We start from the raw sequence: 23,371 nt of genomic DNA on the forward strand, positions 1-23,371 counted from the left end.
AGTGTGGTCCGTGGACCTGCAGAGCTTGTTGCAACTGCAGTAGCTTCTGCTGTGCCCCAGGTAAACTAAATTCCTTAGCTTAACAAGACCTTCAGGTGATACTTATATACTTTAAAGTTTGAGAAGTATTAAACTAGATCAGTGAGTCTTAGAGCCAGCCATAAATTATAGTCATCTGGGGAAATTTTAATAACTATTATGTCTGGGTTTCATTTCTGACCATTTAAATCTAATTCTCTGAGGCAGCTCCTGGACATCAGATTTTTTAAAAAGCCTACTAGGTGATTCTGTTGTGCAGCCAGGGCTGAAAATCACTGCACCTAAACAAATGACTTTATTTGTTAAATATTTATTATGCATCTATTGTGGGCCAGTTTTTGTGCTAAGAGGGATGCCATGTTGAACAACAAAGGCAGAACTCTTGGTCTCCTAGAACCTTTAGTCTAGTGACTTGCAGCCACAGTTATTAAACAACAAAAATATAAAAACCTTATGACCTCATATTATGAATGCTAAGGAAACCTGGGGAAACACTCTAGTTTGAGCAAGTCTTTACTATGTACATAGTGAAGAATGAGGATGTGGGAGGAAGATGACAGAAATTATGGAGGACATTAACCCAGAGGAAGGCAGATCACAAATTGTTGAGTAGGAGTGCCCTACCCGAGGACCTCCAGCCCAGGGCGTGCACCCCACGGGATATATCTTACACTTCAGGGATTGCTTCTATGCACCTAGGCTGTGTTAGAGGGGACTTTTTATAATTTATCTTTCCAGAACTTGTGTCTTCTCTTAAATTCATCACCCCAGAGGCTAGCACTATTTTCTAATCGTATGAGCTTGCAGTAGCCCAGCTCTTATCCTTCCCTAGACATACCCCAACTCCCCAACCAGCTCTCCCTTTTGGGTCCGCAGAACATTGTAGCTGTAGTGTGGTACCTGCACAAGATTGCACAAGATGATGGTGGGCACATCTTTGTACAGAACCATCAAAGCCTCATCAAAATTTTGGATTTACACTCAGCATAGAAGAGAACCATTGATCCTTCCATGTATATTCTGTTTACCCTCTGATTTACATTCCAAAGACCTTAAGAAGCTGTTGAGATTGAATTAGAGTAGGATGGAGTGGTAGATGAATGGATGTGGAGTCAGTTACAGTAATTCAGGTGAGAAGTGATGATATTTAGACTTAGATCAGTCACAGTAGAAATAATGTGAATTCAAGATATAGTTTTAAACTAGGTGAGGTCTTATCCAAACAAACAAACTGTAGTGACAACAAAATTCTCACTGAAATCCATCAACCTCTGATACTAGAGAATCTGAAGGCAAAAGTATGAATCCAAAATTCAAGAGGAGTAAAAATATGAAAATAGCTTAGGCTGTACTGGAGATTCTGAGCAGGAAAAGTATGTGATATATGTTAATTCCTATTTTTTCCTCAGGAAGTGTAGCCACACACGACAAGCTTTTTTATCATCATTTGAATCAGTACTCTGAAACTTTTCCTAGGAAGCTATATTTGGAGAAGCGAGGAAGTAAACATAAGATGTTCCTCACTTCCTTGGCCATTGTAGTGCTGTGAGTGATGGGGAGTGTACACGATGAGGCTGGACAGATGTTATAGAGCCTTAATGCCTTGCTAAGGATCCTTGGGAGCCCAACTGTATAACTGAGGGGAAAATTGGGCCCATAATGTGTGTGTTACCCTAAAAGCACATGACATATAGAGGAATCCATACCAGGGGTCTGCATTACCCCTAACTCTGGTTTCTCTTCATGTGCTGGCATTGTCTCCAATTAAATAGTACTTTCTAAGGAGACGTAAAGGAATGTAGTACATTTTTTCTCCCAGATTTTCCCTTCTCTAGCCACTTGCTGTCTCTCTTCATCTACAGCCACTTAAGCCACAGAACCAAGATAAGATTTACCTACTCCTCCTTTACTCCCTCTTTAGGGTCCTCATTCTCCTTTTAACTAATTTTCTGATTCAAAATAAAATTTGCTTTTACCAACTAAGGACTCTTTTTCAAATATTTAACAGAACATGTATATGGAATTCAATCATGGCTGAGAACTTTTCTGTCATCTATACATTTCTTTGTTCTAGAAAATCTGGTTGGAAATTTATTTCTTATTTAATATTTTCTTGCTTCTCAACCCTTTGAAAAGTGAAATAGATTTTACTGTGAAAAGCATAGTTATTGTGAAAATAAGAACCTTTAAAGGAACTCTCTGTGGTTTTAACCCATAGTATGAGCTACCGTTAATGTTCTATACTAAAAATAGGTATTTACACATGGAATTAAAAACTCCTGTGGGATTTTTCTGCTGGAACGGCAAACAGATGATTGTTCAAGTAAAACTGAAGCATGAAGTGTGGATGATATATTTTCAAGTGGATATAAAAAGACCAGTTGGCAGTTGCTTTGAAAGGATAGACATCAGAAGTGAAACATTATCTGTGTCAGAGCCTACTGTTAAATTTTAAACAGATCTTTCCAAGTGCTTTTCTGTTTTCTTCACCTCCAATTTGGTCTATAGACTCTTAAGCCTCATAAGTGAGAACCTAGACATCTGAAGACTAGTGAAATACTTGGAATTGAGTTTTATCTTCACTGTGAATGAAAAGGATGGGGGACTTTCTGGTCTGAAGTCTTGAGACAATTTAACAAACATTTCTCCACAACACATAGTGTAAAATAGGGTTAGCATATGATTTAGATTATCTGAAGAGCTTTATTCCCTGGATGTGCTCAGAAGAGAAATTGTAATCATGCATTTGTTGCTATTGTTGTTTTCATTATTTTTTTAAACAATAATACAGTAGTCCTGGGTATAGTGCTTTTTGTTTCTATCAAAACTTACTCTCTGAAGGAAAAAAAGGGTGGGGGAGTTGGTACATAAAGAACACTCTGGTTAAAGAACATCTTCATTAATTTTGGTTAATGCAGTTTTAAGAAACATATGTAAAACATTCTGTCATGTATTTATAGCAGGGAAGACAGGATTTGGAGACATAAAGATATAAGTTCAGGTCTTAGATCTACCATTTTTTAATCCAGGTGATCTTGGCCATGTCACTTAATTTCTCTTTACTCTAACCCTCATTGGTTCAGTAAGAATAATATGGTCATTAGGATGATTAAATTACATAATATGTGGCTATTTAAAAAGCTTAAGAGGTGGATAAATAAACTGTGGGACATCCAAACAATGGAATATTATTCAGCACTAAGAAGAAACAAGCTATTAATCCGTGAAAAAACAGAGTTTCAAAGCAGAAACAGAGACACAGATGTAGAGAATAAATGTATGGACATCAAAGGGGGAAACTGTGGGTGGGATGAACTGGGAGATTGGTAGTGACATATATACACTAATAAGTATAAAACAGATAACTAATGAGAATAGCACAGGGAACTCATTTCCACTCTAAAACAGTAGAAACTAACACAACATTGTAAAACAACTATACCCCCAATAAAAAAATAAAGAAAGAAAACAACAGGAAGGAGACTCAAATATATATTACTAAATGAAAGGAGCTAATCTGAAAAGTCTACATACTTTATTATCACAACTATGTGACATTCTGGAAAAGGCTAAACTATGGAGACAGTAGAAGGATCATTGGTTGCCATGGGTAATGGGGGAAAGAGAGATGAAAAGGTGGAACACAGGATTTTTAGGGCAGTGGAAACATTCTGTATGATATTATAACTTGGATATGTGCCATTTTACATTTGTCAAAACTCAAAGAAGGTACAACACAAAGATTGAACCCTAATGCAAACTATGGACTTGAGGTGATAATGTGTCAGTGTAGGTTCATCAGTTGTAAAAACTATACCACTGGGGCTTCCCTGATGGCGCAGTGGTTGAGAGTCCGCCTGCCGATGCGGGGGACACGGGTTCGTGCCCCGGTCTGGGAGGATCCCACATGCCGCGGAGCAGCTGGGCCTGTGAGCCATGGCCGCTGAGCCTGCGTGTCCGGAGCCTGCGCTCCGCAACGGGAGAGGCCACAGCAGTGAGAGGCCCGCGTACTTCAAAAAAAAAAAAACTAAACCACTGTGCTGTGGGATATTGATAGGGAGGTTGTGCATGTGTGTGGACAGGGTGTATATGGGAACCCTTTGTGCTGTCCACTCAATTTTGCTGTGAACCTAAAACTTCTCTAAAAACACAGTTTATTAATTAAAAAGAGAAAGGTATCAACTATTATTGTTATCATAAACTTTTAAAGTTAGTGAACAAGTTCTCTATTGAAGAATATAGTGAATAATGGAAAGATGATTTGTATCATTCATATATATATATATATATCATATATATATATATATATATATATATGACAAGGCAAGGAGGAAATGGAAAATGAGCTATGAGAGAGGGAGAGAGAGAGGGAGAGAGAGAGAGAGAGAGAGAGATTAGGCAGAATTAATTTATCACATGCTTCACTTCCCTGAATTTAGAAAATGCCTCTTCTTGGGAAACCTTTATGCTGGTGGCAACGTAGGGAACAGTTGAAAAACTTGTCTTCCTTTGTGGGGCAGGGCCCATTTTCCTTCTGAATCTAGGGCCCAAATTTATAGTCTGAAGTCTCTGACTCCATGTTTCTTAGGTTTTTTTGCTGCCACTGATTTTGTCTTCATTGTTTTGGGTGTGGTTTCCATATATTTCTGTCTGAATTCTATGGACTTCTCTGAACCGCCTAGTCCTCCATTGTTGACTTACATCCTTGGAGTAAATCTTTCAAATGTTAACTGCGTTGAAAAGGTCAGGTACTGAAAACCTGTAGATAATTGGTCCTTTGGGCAGGTGTGTATTCTATCCAGAATAAAGGGAATGATGGAAGGCAAATCCTCTCTTTGAGTTAAATGGGCAAAATGGGGGCAAGAGATGGAAGTGATTTCTTCTTATTATTTATATAACTTTGAGGTAAACTAGAAATTACCTGAAAGTTGGCTAATCTAAATTACTTCCATGAATTTTAAAAATCATTGGCTTTCAAAGTTTCCTTAGGACTGGAAAATAGTTTCATGGTTTAAACATCAATTTTTCTCTTTTACCTTAAATTTCTAAATGTGTCCTGATTACCATTCTTACTGGAAAGAAGACTGCTCCAATCAGAACAAACATTTATGGAACAATTACTGTATGCAAGGCTTTGTGCATTGTTCTATCTCTCCTTCTAAGAAATATAGGAAATAGCTACTATGATAATCCTCTTTTTTTTTTTTTTTTTTTTTGTGGTATGCGGGCGTCTCACTGTTGTGGCCTCTCCCGTTGAGGAGCACAGGCTCCGGACGTGCAGGCTCAGCGGCTGTGGCTCACGGGCCCAGCCCCTCCGCAGCATGTGGGATCTTCCCGGCCCGGGGCACGAACCCGTGTCCCCTGCATCGGCAGGCAGACTCTCAACCACTGTGCCCCCAGGGAAGCCTGATAATCCACATCTTACAGATGTGGGAACTGAGTCATAGATGTTCCATAACTTACCTGAAGTCAGTCAATTATTATATCGTGATATTAGGATACAGAACCTAACTCTGCCTAACTTAATTATGGTGCCATGCTTCCCCCACCAAAGACTTTGAAGAAATAGTTCTTAATTCTACAAGATAAGAGTAAGAAGGACTTTATGACGAGTTGATTTTTCAAAATGGAGAGTAACTCTAGCTAGCAACATTTACTTCTACGAACCACCAGGAAATTTAACAGCACCAATTCAGTATCTTGTTAATAGTTCCCATTTAATATCACTGCTTGACATGATATTGACTTGCTTTTTATCATATTTCAGCTCCAGTTGAGAGTTCTGAAATGTTGAAATAGCATCACCATATGGATAATTACTAGATGTGCATTTTTGCAACTGTTTTGAAGAGAAATAATTAGATGCAGTGTACCACTTGCTTGTTTAATTTGTCTTTGATATTGTTCTGTAGGTGTTGTAAAAGAATTAAAAGGAAATGCACTGTTAAAAAAACACAGAATAGGTCATAAGATTTTACAAAGAGAGATTCAGGGGAGTGCCATTGAACTATATCACTGAATTAGAGGAAACAATCATTGCACTGTAACATAGTGTTAAGAACGTAGGCTTTTAAACCAGATTGCCTCTGCCTTTATCAATGTTCTTTGCAAGTTCATTTTTCACAGCCCCTTCCATCAAGAGGTGGAATCTATTTCTTCATCCACTGAACCTGGTTGGCCTTGTGATTGGCTTTGGCCAATAGAATGTGACAGACGCAAAGCTAGGGATACTAGTCTTGCGTGTTTCCTGTCCTTCTTTCAGTATTCTGCCACCATAGCCATGAGAACAAGCCTGGGTTACCTTGCTAAAGGATGAGATACCATGTGGAATAGAGATGAGCAGTCCTAACTGAACCGTCTTAGACCAGCCAGCTCCCAACAGACATGGCAGCCGACCACAAGCACATGAATGATCTAAACAAAAATAACCAAGCCTGATGGAAAGAATCATTCACATGAGCCTAGTCCAAATTGGCCAACCCACAGACTCATGAACCATGAGTCTTAAAATGATAAACCATCTTAAAATTTTATTTTAAGCCATTAATTCTATCTGGGGGGAGGGGAGTGGAGAGAGACGTGGTTGTTATGTAGCAAAATTGATACATCTGGGTTCAAATCCCAGTTCTAACATACTACATTTGTGACCAGGTTAATCAACCATCTAGTGACAGATTTCTCATCTGTAAAATGGGGATAATGTGGTGGTGATTAATGTTTAGATATTTGTAGTCCTTTTCCTCTGAGCACCTGATACAACCACAGCTTCTCTCAGGCCCCTTGAAGTTAGGTGTGGCCAGGTGACTTGCTTTGCCCAGTGGAACGTGAGTGGAAGTCTTTAAAAGTGCTTGTGAAATTCAAAATCTTTCTTTCCCTTACAATCACAATGTTCCAGATAGAGAAGGCCTATCATCTTGTGTCCTGAAGTAAGAAGAAGATAATTCTGAAGCCCTTTTCCAACTCAAAATGGACATCGAAAATTTGAGATTATTTGTTACTACTGTAAATTCCAGCCTATACTGGTTGGTACAGAAATTAATAGTACTCTTCTTATAAGGTTGTTTTGTGACAATATGAATAAACCTAGCCCTAAGCATAATTCCTAACACATCTAAAGTATTCTATAGTAACTAATCTTAATACTGCCTTACGAGATAACAAAACAAAATCCTTGGGAGATAGGATGTAAAGGTTTCTTTTAAAAATAGTTATTTTCTTAATGGATATTCATGCACCATTTTAATATCATCCTACGATAAATCAGGGCTCAAAACTTTTATCTGTTCGCTGTACCAAGAAAATACAGTATAATTGGAGCTTAATATTATTCGCTTCATCTTTAGCTCTATAAACTTAATATATTAGTTCTTTCACTTTTTAACTCACAGTAATTTTAAAATTATCTTAGGGAGTTAAGGATTATGATTAATATATATTTGTAATGCTTTTCCAGTGTTTGTTTTAGATTACTTTTTAATTTATCACTGTCACTTTACTGTAGCTCTCCAGAAAGATCTGGGTATGAAAGTGAATGTCTATTGCACATTTATGTGTGATTTCGGGAGGGCAAGCCTTCGACAGGCTACTCCAATTTCACAAGGTTCTAGTTTCCATGGCATGTAAAGCCTCATCCTTAAATATCTGACTTGTGAAAGACATGTATATGCTCTATAGCTATGTAACATGTATATGCTATATAGCTATGTATCTATGGGCCATGATTACAAAGAAACATATTTTAGTTCAGTAAAAGAAAGAATGGTTTAAACAATAGAAGTTTATGATAGTGAAGAAAAAGGTACCCTAGACCCGTGTTCTCAACTGGAAGAAATGTTGCCTCTAGCAGATATTTGGTGATTGCCACTACTCAGTGGAAGATGTAGTTACTGACATCTAGTGAGTAGAGGCCAGGGATGCTGCCGAACATCCTCCAAAACACAGGAAAGCCCCCCAGTAAAGGATTATCTGGCCCAAAATGTCGATAGTGCTGCTCTTGAAAAAACTCTGGTCCAGAGCCTAGACTTTGAGCCTGAATATGTTTAAGCAGAGACTGTCAGAGATGCTATATTATTCTTGAGTTGAGTATAAAACCCCTTTCAATACATGAACAACAACCATAATGATTAGTTCATTCCTGGGTATTTGCTATGTTGTAGGCAGCAATTATGCCATTTCATCCTCACAACGTACTAGGAATCCCTAATTCTTTCATTTTATGGGTTTTCATTATGATTGGGACTAGATAGAGAACCATAAGTTTGCAAGAAGAAACCAATCATATGAGTAGGGGTTTCTGTGACTCTCCGTGCCTTCCCTTTGTTTTTGGCATATTTCTTTCCTAGGCCAGTCTTCTATCCTCCTCACTGATAATGTAACAGGGAGACAGAGTGACAGGCTGGAAAAGTCATGGTCCACAGGAAATACTTTCTGAGACTGGTGTTCTTTACCTAGCACCATACGACATTGAAGAGGTGGACAAGTCTTGATGGAAACTCTCTAGAATTTCTAGATAACTGGTGTGGCACATTTGCCCTGGAGTCGAATGCCCAGGTCAATTTTCCTTCAGCTGTATTCTCAAATAGATGGGCCTGTCCTTGTGTCCTCCATTCCAACTTCCCTTTCTGTGAGGTTAAGTGTATCTGGTTCTACAATGATTGTCGTCTTCTCTCACTTTATTTCCAAGTGGGTGCCAGAAGACATGGAGAGAAATAGAGATGGGAGTGGTAAATGGTTGGGGGAAAAAGGGTCAGAACTCAGCCTGAAGAAACAAAAAGAGGGAATTCCCTGGTGCTCCAGCGGTTAGGATTCTGTGCTTCCACTGCAGGGGGCACAGGTTCGGTCCCTGGTCGGGGAACTAAGATCCCGCAAGCTGTGTGGTGCGGCCCAAAACAAAGAAAAGAAAAAAAGAGAGAAATAAAGGGATAGATCAGTTCAACACAAATTTACTAAGCACCTGCTGAATACCAGTTTCTATATTAGGTCCTGGGTGGGGATACGTAAAGGGATAGGTGAGGTCTTATCAACAGGGAATGTAGCAAAATTAGTATCTTACAGGTCTTATCACTTATTCACATGAGCAACAGATGTATCATGATACTTGTTCATTATTTCATTCAATAAACATTTACTGGAGTCTTACTATATGAAAAGCACAGCCCTAGGCACAAGAATATAGCTAGAATGATGTAGGCATGGTTGCTGTCCTCATGGATCTTATGCCGTGTGGAAAGTTAAGCGACAGGGGTAAACACAGGGTGTTAAAGACACACAAAGATATAGCTTTAATCTAGTCTGAGTGTGCAATGTGGGAAGAAGGATAGGGCAGGCTACTTGGGATGGATGTTGACCAATAATGAATTTTGAATATTAGGAAATAGTTATTTAGGTGAAGAAGACATGGAATGGAATTTCAGGCAGAGTATTTGGAATAAATAAATCATGAATATGTGAAATGACATGGTTCCTGTGGGGTAACTACTGTGAGTTTAGAAATTATAGAACTCAAAAATGGAAGTTGGAAAATGAGAGGAATTATAAAGGTAGATTGGGGCCAAGTTTTTGCTATATATTTAGATAGATAGATAGATAGATAGATAGATAGATGGATGGATGGATGGATAGACCATAGATCAATTGATTGTGTTGATTGTGGTGTATTCTGTCATAATAGAGGAACTAGTGATATAATTGAGGTAGGAAGCCACACTTCAGGGTTCGTTATTATGGCCCAATAATTGAGGACAGAACTGAAGCAGGGTTGTTAAAAATGGATAGGGACAGACAGGATTTCTAGAAATATCAAGGAAGTAAAATTGATCACGTGCCCTGGTTATTCGTGGGGATGGGGCATACCTGGACTTTTCTCTCTTCTTTCTTTCTGTTGTATACCACTTTTTTTTCCTTTACTACTCATTGAGGACGAAATAAGTGGAGGACATTATAAAAATCCAAAGTACTCTCACACCTCTCACAACCCCACCCAGACATATATGTATTTTGCAAACTTCCAAAGTTTTGGACCAAGAACACTAACACAGGTATTCCAATAAATTCACAAGGCAGTCAACAGTTATTTTTATAGATAGTAATGTCCAATATACATTTAAATTAATAAATCCACATCTGTGATTTTAATGTAAAATTTGAGTTTCTGACATTAAAAAAACATGTCAACAATGAGAAAGCTTTACCTAGAGTGTGTGTAGTATATTCAATTTATTTGAACATAAATCTCGTGGGAAATCAGGCATCTCTGAAAAGTTTCCTGTAGGTAATGGAAATAAAACGAGTCTTCATTTTGAAATACAACAAACATTAACACATACAAAGAGTCCCAAGAAGGGGTGGGCATAATAAACTAGTCAACATACATTAACCTATCAAGTGCTGCCTATTATAATTAGGTATCTTTATGACTGATAAGTTTTTGGCAGTTTTAAGTGTCAAACTGAGCCCAGTTGGAGGTGGACTATTTTTTACATTTAGTAAATGGCAGCCCATTTTTATAATTGTAAATATGCTCTAAAGTATAAAATGTCCACAGTTAAGCCCCATACTATTTTAATTTTTTTCCCAGTGGTATCTAAGCCTGTAATAAATAAGGACTCATCCCAGATACTGCAAAGTTAATTTTTATAGACTTGACAGGGAAAAAGTTGAAAAGATCAAAAGATTTTCTGAGGCTTCCTTTTTTTATTTTTACTCTTCCGGTATTCAGAGTAGTTTTAAGAATACCTATGAGGACTTCCCTGGTGGCGCAGTGGTTAAGAATCCACCTGCCAATGCAGGGGACACGGGTTCAAGCCGTGGTCCGGGAAGATCCCACATGCCGCGTAGCAACTAAGCCCCTGCGCCACAACTACTGAGCCTGCGCTCTAGAGTCCGCAAGCCACAACTACTGAAGCCCGTGAGCCACAACTACTGAAGCCCACGTGCCACAACTACTGAAGCCCGCGCGCTTAGAGCCCGTGCTCTGCAACAAGAGAAGCCACCGCGATGTGAAGTCCACACACTGCAACAAAGAGTAGCCCCTGCTCACCGCAACTAGGGAAAGCCCATGTGCAGCAACAAAGACCCAACGCAGCAATAATAAAATATAAAATGAATAAATGAATCTTAAAAAAAAGGAAGACCTATGAGTACTATAGAAAGTATATAACATAGAGGCTATATATAGGGACATTATATATGCTTCTTTCTTTAACATCTTGAGCAGTTTTTCCTGCTTCTCTCTTTCACTTGAGATACACATTTGTTTGCTGTGACTATCATTATTTCAGATCTATACTTCTATGACAGAGCATTTTAGTTAGATCCAATACAGTATGGTTCTTATTCTAATTACCAAATCCTAGTCATTTGGCTGGTCCCAAACATTAACTAGGGAGTGACTTAGTATCCCACCAATGATGTTATGAAAATAGCTTTTGAAGTTTAAAAAACCACTCTAACACCTTTGTCTCATAATAACTCATAAATCTGTTTAATCTGATGAATATCATTCATTCAGTAATATTGAGCATATATAATGTACCATTCATATACATTTTTCTTATTATCGATATGAAATAGATATAGAAAGGTTGTGATTTCATCTAAGGTTATATTTTGGCGCAAGCCAAGGTAAAAATAAACAGCTAATAAATCACAGTGTCACTTTGATTTTCATGGGCCTGGCACTGTGCCACACACTGAGGGAGATTAAAAACATGTACGAACCATGAGCTGTGTTCTCAAGGACCTTAGGATCTATTTGTGAAGGGAGATCTAACATAAGTAGCAACTAGGTTATAATGTCAAATAGTATTACGTAGTATTTAAATGCATCCTGACTATGAGTATCAAGAGAGAAGGCAAATTAGTGTAAAAAGATTACCTCTCATGCATAGCTACTTTTGGTTTATTCTGCATGGTGATAGGATTCCTAGATTTTCCTGAAAATATTACCTACCACACTATATCCATATTTTCCCATGGTAACTAGCTGATGCTAATTAAGTGAGGTGCCCTTTAGACTAAGCATTGCTTCTCATGTTGCCACAGTCTCCACCAATCCCTATTGCCTTTCTGACACCAGGGCTGAATATAAATGGCTTTTGATCATCACGACTGTGCTGCTGTTTCTCTTATATAGAGCAAAGTGGTTCCTCTATGTGTGTCTCCAGTAAAAGCGAGGGAAAAAAATATAAGAATTTGGCAGATCCTTGTGTTTTAGATTAAAATGAGAGCCAGTTTCCAGGGAGAAATTATAGTCCTCCATGCTCAGTATACAAAAGTATGCTTTTATTTAAATTATGTTGCCCATTTCACTCTTATGTGCATTGTCCCTAAGGACATTTGATTTTGAATTGCTGAGGTAGAAAAATATCCTGGAATTTCAAGTAATTAGAAAAATCTTATGTGTAGAACATAAGCCAAGCATGACCTTGAGGAATGAGGTAGGCAGGCTATACAGAGGAATACAGACGTATGAGGAGACTGAGCATGTGGAAAGGCTTGGTAGTGAAGCAACTAGTATGGTGTGCTTATTGTTTATAGAAAAAATCATCTAGCGTGAACAGATGATTCATAATAAATAGCAGCAGCAGCAGTTATGATTGGCTCCTCAGGGAGTGTGGATAAAGGTTAGAAGGTCTCAAAAGTCACATAGTGGACTTGGAACCTGGGATTCCAGATATTAAGAAATGACTGTCACTACTTCAGCAGTGAAGTGATCTGATAAGTATAGCGCTTACAGAAGACAATGCTGGGACAATATTGGGATGAATTAGACAGGGACTAATATTATACTCAGGGAATTTCCATGGTCTGGAGATTACTGGAGTTTAGACATGATGTGATAAAATTTGATAGCGATAGAAAATATGTGCAGAATGTGCTATCTGGGAGAAGCATTTAAAGGAAAGAGCAGAATGAGGACCGATGCAGAGAAATGCACCTGGGGTCAGTGCCTCAAATTTGTTAGCAGAAAAGAGGAGCTAGATATCAAGCAAAGGAAATAGAGAATTGCAGAGAAGTGGGGAAGAAAGTAAGGTCAAGTATGTCACAGAAGCCAATAGAAGAGTGAATTTTAAGCAAGGAAGATGTGGTCAGTAGTGTGAACATATTTCAGACAGGCCAAAGGTGAAAATAAAATTAAATATATCCTTGTTCATTTGAAATCACATCTGTGGCCAATTCCTCCTAGAGGGTAAATAACAACCAGTGTACTGGTTAGGCTTTCTCAGAAGTGCAATAATCCTTTCAAGTTATTGAGCTAACTCTTTCTTCATTGTGTTAGTTATGAATAAGAAGAAGCCTATTAACCCAAAAGGTTAATCTAATTTAAGAGTTCTTTCCCAGCTGCCTTAAATAAAACATATAATAATGAAAGAAAGGGCTTTCTGAACATCCCAGGAAATGCAAGGCAAATTAGGAAGTGAGAGTTCATTGTGTGTTGGAATTACCAGAGGAAGTTCACTTCCCCTGGTGTGAGGTCGGAACAGCATTTTGGAAGATGGGTGGGAAGTGAAAAAGCTGTAAAAGGGCAGGGATAGTGCCTCATCAGCTGTGCTTGACTTCAGTTAAGGTGAGGGAGGACACAATGAAAATTCAAAAACAGAGTTATGTTATTACTTTCTTTTTCTGAGAGTCTTTCCTGCTATTGATGAGATTCAGTCTTATCTATAAAAGTTGAGAGTGGTTTTATTTTTCTATTTGACTTAACTAATCATGAAATTTTATCTCCCACCAGCATGCCTAGAGTCTTTGGCTGGATTTTTCAGCTAAAGGAGAAGCAACTTTATAACCTAATAACCATCCTATGCTTTCCAATGCAATGACCACTAGCCACATACAGCTATTAAAATTAAAATTAATTAAAACTAAATAAAGTATAAAATTCACTTCCACAGTTGCCCTAGCCAACATTTCAAGTACTTATTAGCTATATGTATCTAGTGACTACTGTATTGGACATTGCAGGATGATATTGGAAATAAATGAACATTTCCATCATCAGAGAATGTTCTACTGGATAGCACAAACTGCTTACTTATATTAGTAGCTGCCCTGTGGTTGAAGATGGTTGATTTTGCTTCTAAGAACAAGGTTATAAGAATTGAGACATAGGAATCATTGTTGTACTGTGATTCTAGGTGGTTTATTTAATCATTGATTAGTTTATCAATTCAGCAAATATATATTGGGCACTTACTCTGCATCAGGCACTGGGCTTGACTTCTGGGATATGATAGTTACCCCAGAAGAGATAGATCCATGTCTTTCAGGGAACTTTGGGTCCAATAAGAGAGACACCCTTTAATCAAGTTGTCACTCAAACAAATGTAAAATTACAATTGCTGTCTGAAAAGGAGAAATGCATGGTTCCACGAGAGGATAGCTGTTCGTCCTAAACAGTCAGGGACTCCTCCCCTGTGAATATGAGATGAAATCTGAAGGTCAGGTAGGACTTTCCTAGATATGAGAGAATAATATAGTAGGAGGACTGGAGAGGCATGGAGACTATTTTTAGCAGAGAAAACTATATATAAAGTCACTATGGAAGGAGAGAGCAAGGCACATTCGAAAGGCTGAAAGAGAGTTCATGCCTGGTTACTTCTTTGGTTTTAAATTTAATCTTATGAAAGTTGGCCTCAGCAGTATGAGTTTAAATTGGGCATCCCATCAGTTTAGTAAGAAGTGTTTGATTTTTAAGTCAACATTAGAATACTAGACACTAGGACTTTATTTTTTCCTAAAACAACACTGGGTACTGAAGTCCCAACAGTGGTTGATAGTTAAAGATAATTATTGTTGATCTGTAAATAATTCAAAGCAATAGACATTTCTTAGTGATACTGTTGATCCATAATATATTTGAAGAAATAGACACTTCTTAGCAACTAAACATTAATCACTTTCTTCAGTAAGGCTTCTTCTCATTGTGTTCACCTCTTAACCATCTTGGCCCAAATCAGTCTTCCTACAGAAAATAATCCAGTTTCAAGTCCTGTTAAATTACTACCATCATCAATGAGGAAATAACCCATGCGGAACACACTCTGGAGTGGAAAAACACATTTATACTAATAATACAAAAGCTGTACTGTGAAATTAGGTATAATGCTACAGTTACTGTGATCAACCTCTGTAGTGGAAAGTCACGAAGACACACTATAGTACAAACCCATGGACACAAGGTTTCCATGGTTGCTCAGGCAAATAAAATGCAGCTCTTGATAAAAGAGTAAAGGTGACATTGGGACTTGTTCAAAGCCAAAGCAAAATCGTGTTGCACAACTTGCTCATAAAACAGTCTTTTATTTATTTATTTTTAATTTTTAAAAATTAATTAATTAATTTTAAAACGTCTCTATTGGAGTATAACTGCTTTACAGTGGTGTGTTAGTTTCTGCTTTATAACAAAGTGAATCGGTTATACATATACACATGTCCCCATATCTCTTCCCCTGCATCTCCTTCCCTCCCACGCTTGCTATCCCACCCCTCTAGGTGGTCACAGAGCACCGAGCTGATCTCCCTGTGCTATGCAGCTGCTTCCCACTAGCTATCTATTTTACATTTGGTAGTGTATATATGTCCATGCCACTCACTCACTTTGTCCCAGCTTACCCTTCCCCCTCCCCGTATCCTCAAGTCCATTCTCTAGTAGGTCTGTGTCTTTATTCCTGTCTTGCCCCTAGGTTCTTCATGACGATTTCTTTTTTTTTAGATTCCATTTATATGTGTTAGCATACAGTATTTGTTTTTCTCTTTCTGACTTGCTTCACTCGGTATGACAGACTCTAAGTCCATCCACCTCACTACAAATAACTCAATTTATTTTCTTTTTATGGCTGAGTAATATTCCATTGTATATATGTGCCACATCTTCTTTATCCATTCATCTGTCGATGGACACTTAGGTTGCTTCCATGTCCTGGCTATTGTATATAGTGCCACAGTGGACATTGTGGTACATGACTCTTTTTGAATTATGGTTTTCTCAGGGTATATGCCCAGTAGTGGGATTGCTGAGTCATATGGTAGTTCTATTTTTAAGGAACCTCCATACTGTTCTCCATAGTGGCTGTATCAATTTACTCTCCCACCAACAAGAGGGTTCCCTTTTCTCCACACCGTCTCCAGCATTTATTGTTTGTAGATTTTTTTTTTTTTTTACTTTTTTTTTTTTTTTGAGGTACGCAGGCCTCTCACTGTTGTGGCCTCTCCTGTTGCGGAGCACAGGCTCCGGACGCGCAGGCTCAGCAGCCATGGCTCACGGGCTCAGCCGCTCCGTGGCATGTGGGATCTCCCTGGACTGGGGCACGAACCCGTGTCCCCTGCATCGGCAGGCGGACTCTCAACCACTGCGCCACCGGGGAAGCCCTAGACTATTCTTATATAAACTTATATTTTATGGTAGATAGTCTTCAGGCTGTTTTGGGTACAGCACCAAAAAGCACTTGATCAGGTTTTGTAAAAGAATATCTTTTTCATACATAAGCTGATTATAAAATAGAGCAGACTACTCAGAGGCCAGAAATAACCTGTTTCTGGGCGACCTCAAACCAGGATTTTAATGAATCACATTCAAATTCATTCATTTCTCATCAGGAGACAAAGCCTTGTGCCTCAGAAAGAGAAAGGCTGCATCACCCAACAGAAAGCTAGGTCCTCAAGAGAGTGATGTGCTCAGAGAGTAAAGTAGGAAACAATTTTGTCCCTCCACAGCAGATTATGCAGGCATGTGTCTATCTTGGCAATAGCTTTTCTGATAATTCCTAAAGAAAAGTCAGGAAGCACATAAATTTCAGGAAATACATATTACTTGTGTAAGCTCAAGTAAAAATTTAGTTTCAAGCAGTTATGAATTGAAAATCATGAACACTTGGCAGAAGCAAACAGAAGGTTTTTTTCTAAAAAAAAAAAAGCAGTAGTAACCAAAAAAAAATCTTCAAACAGTTTTCATAGCTAGAATTACAAGTATGAATTTACAAATAAATAACAAGGAAACAAACCACTTTGAAAGTCAGCAGAAATAGTGGATCAATCCCATAGAATGTATAGGTAGTAGAATGTTCAATACAAAACATAAAATAAGTGGGTTTAACCATTTTAAAGATGTGAAAGATGATATGTAAGACGAAGCAAATGTTTCATTATGAAAATTGACCAGCGGTGTTTGATAAAAAAAGAAAAATTCGAGAAGTATAATAATTAAAACACAAGCTCAGTGGATATGTTAAACATCAGATTAAACACTGATGAAGAAAGAATTTATAAACCAGAAGATAGATCTGAATTACCCAGGATAGATGTTAAAGACAAAAAGATAAAATATGAAAGAAGATTGAGACATAGTGGACAGAATAAAAAGTTTAAAGATAGGTCCATTGGAGTTCCAGAAGGAGGCAGTGGAGACCAAGGAGTATTCAAGAAGAAATTGTCAAGAATATCAAGATGAGGTGAGAGACATTAATTCTTAAATTCCCGAATTCCAAAATATTAAACAGGACAAATAAAAATAAATCCATCCTAGACAAATAAGAGTGAAATTACAGAACACCAAAAACCAAAAAAAAAAAAAAAAAAAAAAACTCCCATCAGATTTTAATGGATCTGATGAAAAAGACAGGTGACTTAAGAATAACAAAAATGAACTGAAGGTATAAAGCAGAAACTAACACACCATTGTAAAGCAATTATACCCCAATAAAGATGTTAAAAAAAGAAAAAATGAACTGAAGGGCTTCCCTGGTGGCACAGTGGTTGAGAGTCCACCTGCCAATGCAGGGGACACGGGTTCGAGCCCTGGTCTGGGAAGATCCCACATGCCGCGGGGCGACTGGGCCCGTGAGCCACAACTACTGAGCCTGCGCGTCTGGAGCCTGTGCTCTGCAGCGGGAGGCTGTGATGGTGAGAGGCCCGCGCACCGCGTGCGCACCGCGATGAAGAGTGGGCCCTGCTCGCCGCAACTAGAGAAAGCCCTTGCACAGAAACGAAGACCCAGCACAGCCAAAAGTAAATAAATATACATTTATTTTTTAAAAAAAATGAACTGAAAATATATATTTTTAAGAGCAAAAGTGAAAGTGACATGACTATAATACTAATGTCAATTTGTTACACACTGTCTTTATTTTTTAGAAAAGTTTTAGCTTTATAGAAAAATTGAGCAGATAGGACAGACATTCCCTTTGCCTTCCCCCCATCCACACAGTTTTCCTTATTATTAACATCTTGCATTAGAGTGGTATATTTTTTCACAATCAACCAATATTAATAAATTATTATTAACTAAAGTCCATAGTTTACAGTGAGGGCAATCTTTGCATTGTACAGTTCTAGCCCCAAAGTAGATTCTACATACACATTTGATTAACTGAAAGTCTTTTGTTGTGTTCTTTCAACCAATGTTGGCATTTCCCGTCCCTGAATTCACAGATCCTCTTCTTCTCAATGATATTCTGACAAACTTTGCATTTCTAAAAATGTATGGACATTTTCTTTAAAAAACCACACAGTGTCATTAACACTCCTAACAAAGTAATAAATATGTTTGGACACTAAAAAAAATTACTCAAAAAGATGATTAGCTGTAATGACAGAATAGAAGAGGAACAGATTTATGTTGAATAATACTTGTTACCTATGTGTCCATGTTTTCCTCTCAATTTTCTATTTCACAAGAAACAAACTGTTTCTTTCCCTTTTGGAAATAAAATCTGTATTTCCCAAATGGATATCAGAGTGTGTGTTATAAAGGCAGGGTTGGGGAAGGGAGGATACAGAGAAGATGTCACTGGACATGAGGTTATGCCGATTAGGATGATGAAAGTTTTTTTTAAAAAAATAGTTGGATGTATTATAGATCTTTTAACAATTGAAATTATGTCAACGAGTAATAGGATACAATTTTCTCTCGTAACATATTTTATGTTTCATCTTTTACTGTTTACATGTTTGAAGGTCATAGACATGGTAAAGAATATTAAATGGAAATTAAAACTATTTTTCTGCAGATCACTTAGGTTAATGAAAATGCTGCCTGTATTACTTTTGGAAGCATTGATTGACTGAAATTAGAAGCACTTTTACACTTTGATTTACAGTGCAGTCCTTCTATAACCATTATTGATTATGGTTATATACTTTGCTGGTGATAATGTTCATGGATGAAAGATGTTTGATTATTATTCGAATTCTTCTTTCACATTTGTATGCCAGTCAAACTACTTTATTAGTATCAGGGTTTAGGTGAAACAGGCACTTTTTTTGATTATTTTCAAACTTTCATTTAAAAGTTTTTTAGGTAAATGCATTTAAAAATTTATACTCATAATTAAAATTTGATAAATATGTTTACAATACTTTCAGTTTATTTTTACATGTATGTGAATCATTTTCACCGTATTACCCCAAAATTGGAGCAAACTTTTTAAAAAGGCATTTTTTTCTAAGTTGCCACCATCAGTTTAGGCAATAGTCTCAAACTCTTCACAAATGGTCTTTGGATGATAAATTAATTCTTATTTTCATCCATGTTCAAGCTCTCAGTGCATGTTTCAAATACATTTTAAAAGCAACTTAAATTGTTTTCTAATATGCTCTGGACTCTTAAGATTGTCCTTTAATTTTGTGAGCCAGTGTCTTTCAGTATGGTTTCCTTCCTAATTAGAAAACCAATCATCATGTAAAGTATCAGCTTTCCTCTTGTCAATAAAATCTTCAGTTACAGTGATTGCTTTGTGGCTGCTGCAATTTACTCACTAATTCTACCAACATTTCCATGGCCCTAGAGGAGAGCAGAGAATTAAATTTGCCACATGTTCTCAATCCCAAAGTACTGTTCCTTCCATAGAAGTCATTTCATTTTATGATTCTATCATAGCATTACTAATTGATTACTAATTAATTCTTCTACATCCTTTTGCCAACTCTCTCAAAATTAAGAGTCTTGGTTAGCATATAAGTACCAGGACAAGTGGGAGTTCCCCAAAGTGCCAGTTGAGGCTGCTCATGTGAAAGCCTCATGGTTGATGGACTACTGCCATTCATTCCCACAGGTCAACACCCAGTGAGCATCAGAACTGTCTAGGTGACTCCAGTGTGTATACTTGGTGGTCATCCATGTGTAAATTCACACACTCTAGCAGTTATCATCTGTGTCAACTTTTTTTCTTCCTTTATCTTAGAATAATTCTTTCATGTTTAAAAAAAAATGCTCCTCTTCAGGGGAAAAAAAAAAAAAAGAGTCTTAGACTAGATTTTAGTTAGGTTCAATTAAGATATACAATACCTTATTTCACAAAATTCAAATGCTAGTCCTAAGAAAGTCCTGAAAAAGTATAATGACATTTGATTTAATTCCAGAACCTCTAAGTATTCAATTAATGATATCCCTTAGAAGGCACAATGTATGCTAAATACAAGAAATTTCATGACATATTTTTCACTCAGTTGTAAAAATGATCCATCCTGCCCTTAAGATATGTGAAAAAAATAACAATAGAGAGTCCAAATTTTCTACAAACCACCTCAGTAAGCCAGATATGATGTTCCTTTTAAAATAGCATGGACATTTGAGTACTTAAATAAATTCTTTTTTTTTTTAACATCTTTTTGGAGTATAATTGCTTTACAATGGTGTGTTAGTTTCTGCTTTGTAACAAAGTGAATCAGCTATACATATACATATATCCCCATATCTCCTCCCTCTTGCGTCTCCCTCTTAAATAATTTCTTATTTCTGGTCAGTAGGGCACAAAAAATGTGCTTCAGTCATGTCCTGAGATCCAGTATTAAACAAAACACATTTTGAAAAGGCAACTTGCCACAAAATATAAATAGAGTGCAACAAACATTTCACTCATGTAAAAACCAATGCAGTCAACTCTTGAGCAAACATGTGGGTGAAAGAGAGGTTTGTTCTATCTGAGGAAATTGGCCTAATGCCTGAGCTAGCAGAGCAAGTCACCGAGGAATTGAATACAGCCTTTGGTTGACATATCAAGCATTAAGTAAAAAAAAAAGAAACAGCTTAATCAACCTTAGCTGAACCCTGCTCTAGATACTAAAAAATTCCATCTGTTAACTTTGCCCTCCTTGAACACTTTCAGGGTATTTCCTGTAATAAAACTGCATCCATGGCAGAGGCTCTGTGACAAAATATGGGCATTGAGAGAGTTGATGTATACACTGAGAGTTCAAATGTATCCTTATCTTCAGGGCTTTCTACCACCTTGTTTCTGTTCCTTCTCTTTACATCCTTTCATTTTGCACATTCCTGGAATTAAATACAGCTTACAGAGGTCATCTTGGGTGTCCTCACAACACAGTCACTGAGCTCCTTGCATTGTTTCAAATATCCTCAAACCTCCCTCTATCTTATCTAGAAGTAGAAAGCATGGGCAATTCAAGCCAGTGTGACTACCAAGACATGTAGGCTGAATATAGCACATTGCCTGAACTATGCATGTTTGAAGTTTAAGTTTGAAGACCCAAATTGGCAATCAAAGCAACATTCTATTTTTGTTGGGTCAGTATCAGTGGGAATGTCACCAATCAGTGCTCTAAGTCAACGATAATCAGACTCCAAATTCCTAGTATTCAATGTTATGCAGTTAATTTGTCCGTAAGTTATCTGTTTGTTTCTTCAACACCACCTGTTCTTGTAGCATGATTTCATTCATGAAAACTTTACCACTAAGAACTTTGTCTAGTGCTCATGGCTAATTGGGAAGTGGGGTAGAAAGTGCCAAGGAAGTTATAACCACATTTTCATAACACCCTTTAATTAGGGTGGGATTGCTGGAGTTATTAGTTGTGTTCTTAGCCACATACAAGGTAGATGAAGGTCCTCAGGTAATTGTTTCTAATTTATTCTAATTTCAGTATCTTCATGAGGATTTTCCACCTTATGTGTCCCTTCTGGTACCATTTCTTAATTTCTCTTTATCCTCTATGAAATTAGTTTTCTATGGCTATTGTAAAAAATTACTTTTATCTTAGGGGCTTAAATCACTACACATTTATTCTCTGACTGTACTGGAGGTGAGAAGTGCAAAATCCCTTTCATTGTGTTCACACCATGGAGTGCCCAGATATTTGGTCAAACATTTTTCTGGGTGTTTCTGTGAGAGTGTTTTGGATTAGATTAACGTTTAAATCAGTAGACTGAGTAAAACAGATTGACCTCCATAATGTGGGTGGGCCTCATCCATACAGTCGATGGCCTAAATAGAGCAAAGAGGTTGACCCTTTCCTGAGTGAGAGATAATTATCTTCCTGCCTGATGGCCTTTGGATTGGGACATCAGCTTTTCTCCTGCCTTTTCATTTGATCTGAACATCAGCTCTTCCTGGATCTTAAGCCTGCTGGCCTTTGGGCTGAAACTCCACCATTGGCTCTCCTGGTTTTCAGGCCTTCAGACTCAGACTGGAATTAGACCATCAGTTCTCCTGAGTCCCCAGCTTGTCAACTCACCTTCCCAGTCTTGGGACTTGTCAGTTTCTGTAATTGCATGAGTTCTTTCCTTATAATAAATCATATATATTTATGTATCTATATGCATATGTATCTATATTTTTATCTCTGTATCTCCATGTCTACCACTATCTATATCTATGCGTCGTGTTGGTGCTTTTTCGCTGGAGAAGACTGACCAATACACTGGGTTTAGGGAAGAATCCATTTCCTTGCCTTTTCCAGCTTCTAAAACTAATTACTTGCATTTATTGGCTCATAGCCCCTTCCTCCATCTTCCTCTGCTTCAAGATGCAGCAGCATCTTGCTTCAGTTGTAACATTTCCTTCTTCTATAGTCAAAACTCCTTCTGCCTTCCTCTTAGAAATTTAGGCCCTGCTAGTTAATCCAGGAGAATCTCCCTATTTCAAAATCCTTAATTAATCACATCCTTTATAAGGTAACACTCACAGATTCCATGGATTAGGACTTGAATATTGTTGGGAGCCATTACTCAGCCTAACACATTCTACAATGATACTTTTTATTTTTTAAGATTATACTGATTACAGGTGATAGAAATCCAGTTGAAGTTTACTTAGTCAAAAAAGGGAAACATTATAAGGAGACAGGAAAACCACAAGCAGCCAAAGCCCTGGAAGAATGCTGGGAATAACTATATTCAGAGAAGTGAACATACCTGAATCTTTAATTTTTTCCCCTTGTTCCTTTGTACACATGCACATCTTTTAAAAAACATTTCTCCTCCCCCTCCCCCTCCTCTTCTTCCTCCTCCTTCCCCTTCCTCCCCCTCCCCTTCTCCATAACATTATTCCTTAAATATCTATAAAGTAAGCATTACTGTCTTTTTAAATACGTGAGGATA

The sequence above is a fragment of the Stenella coeruleoalba genome (assembly GCF_951394435.1).
Source record: "Stenella coeruleoalba genome assembly, chromosome: 10".
Classification (NCBI taxonomy): Eukaryota; Metazoa; Chordata; class Mammalia; order Artiodactyla; family Delphinidae; genus Stenella; species Stenella coeruleoalba.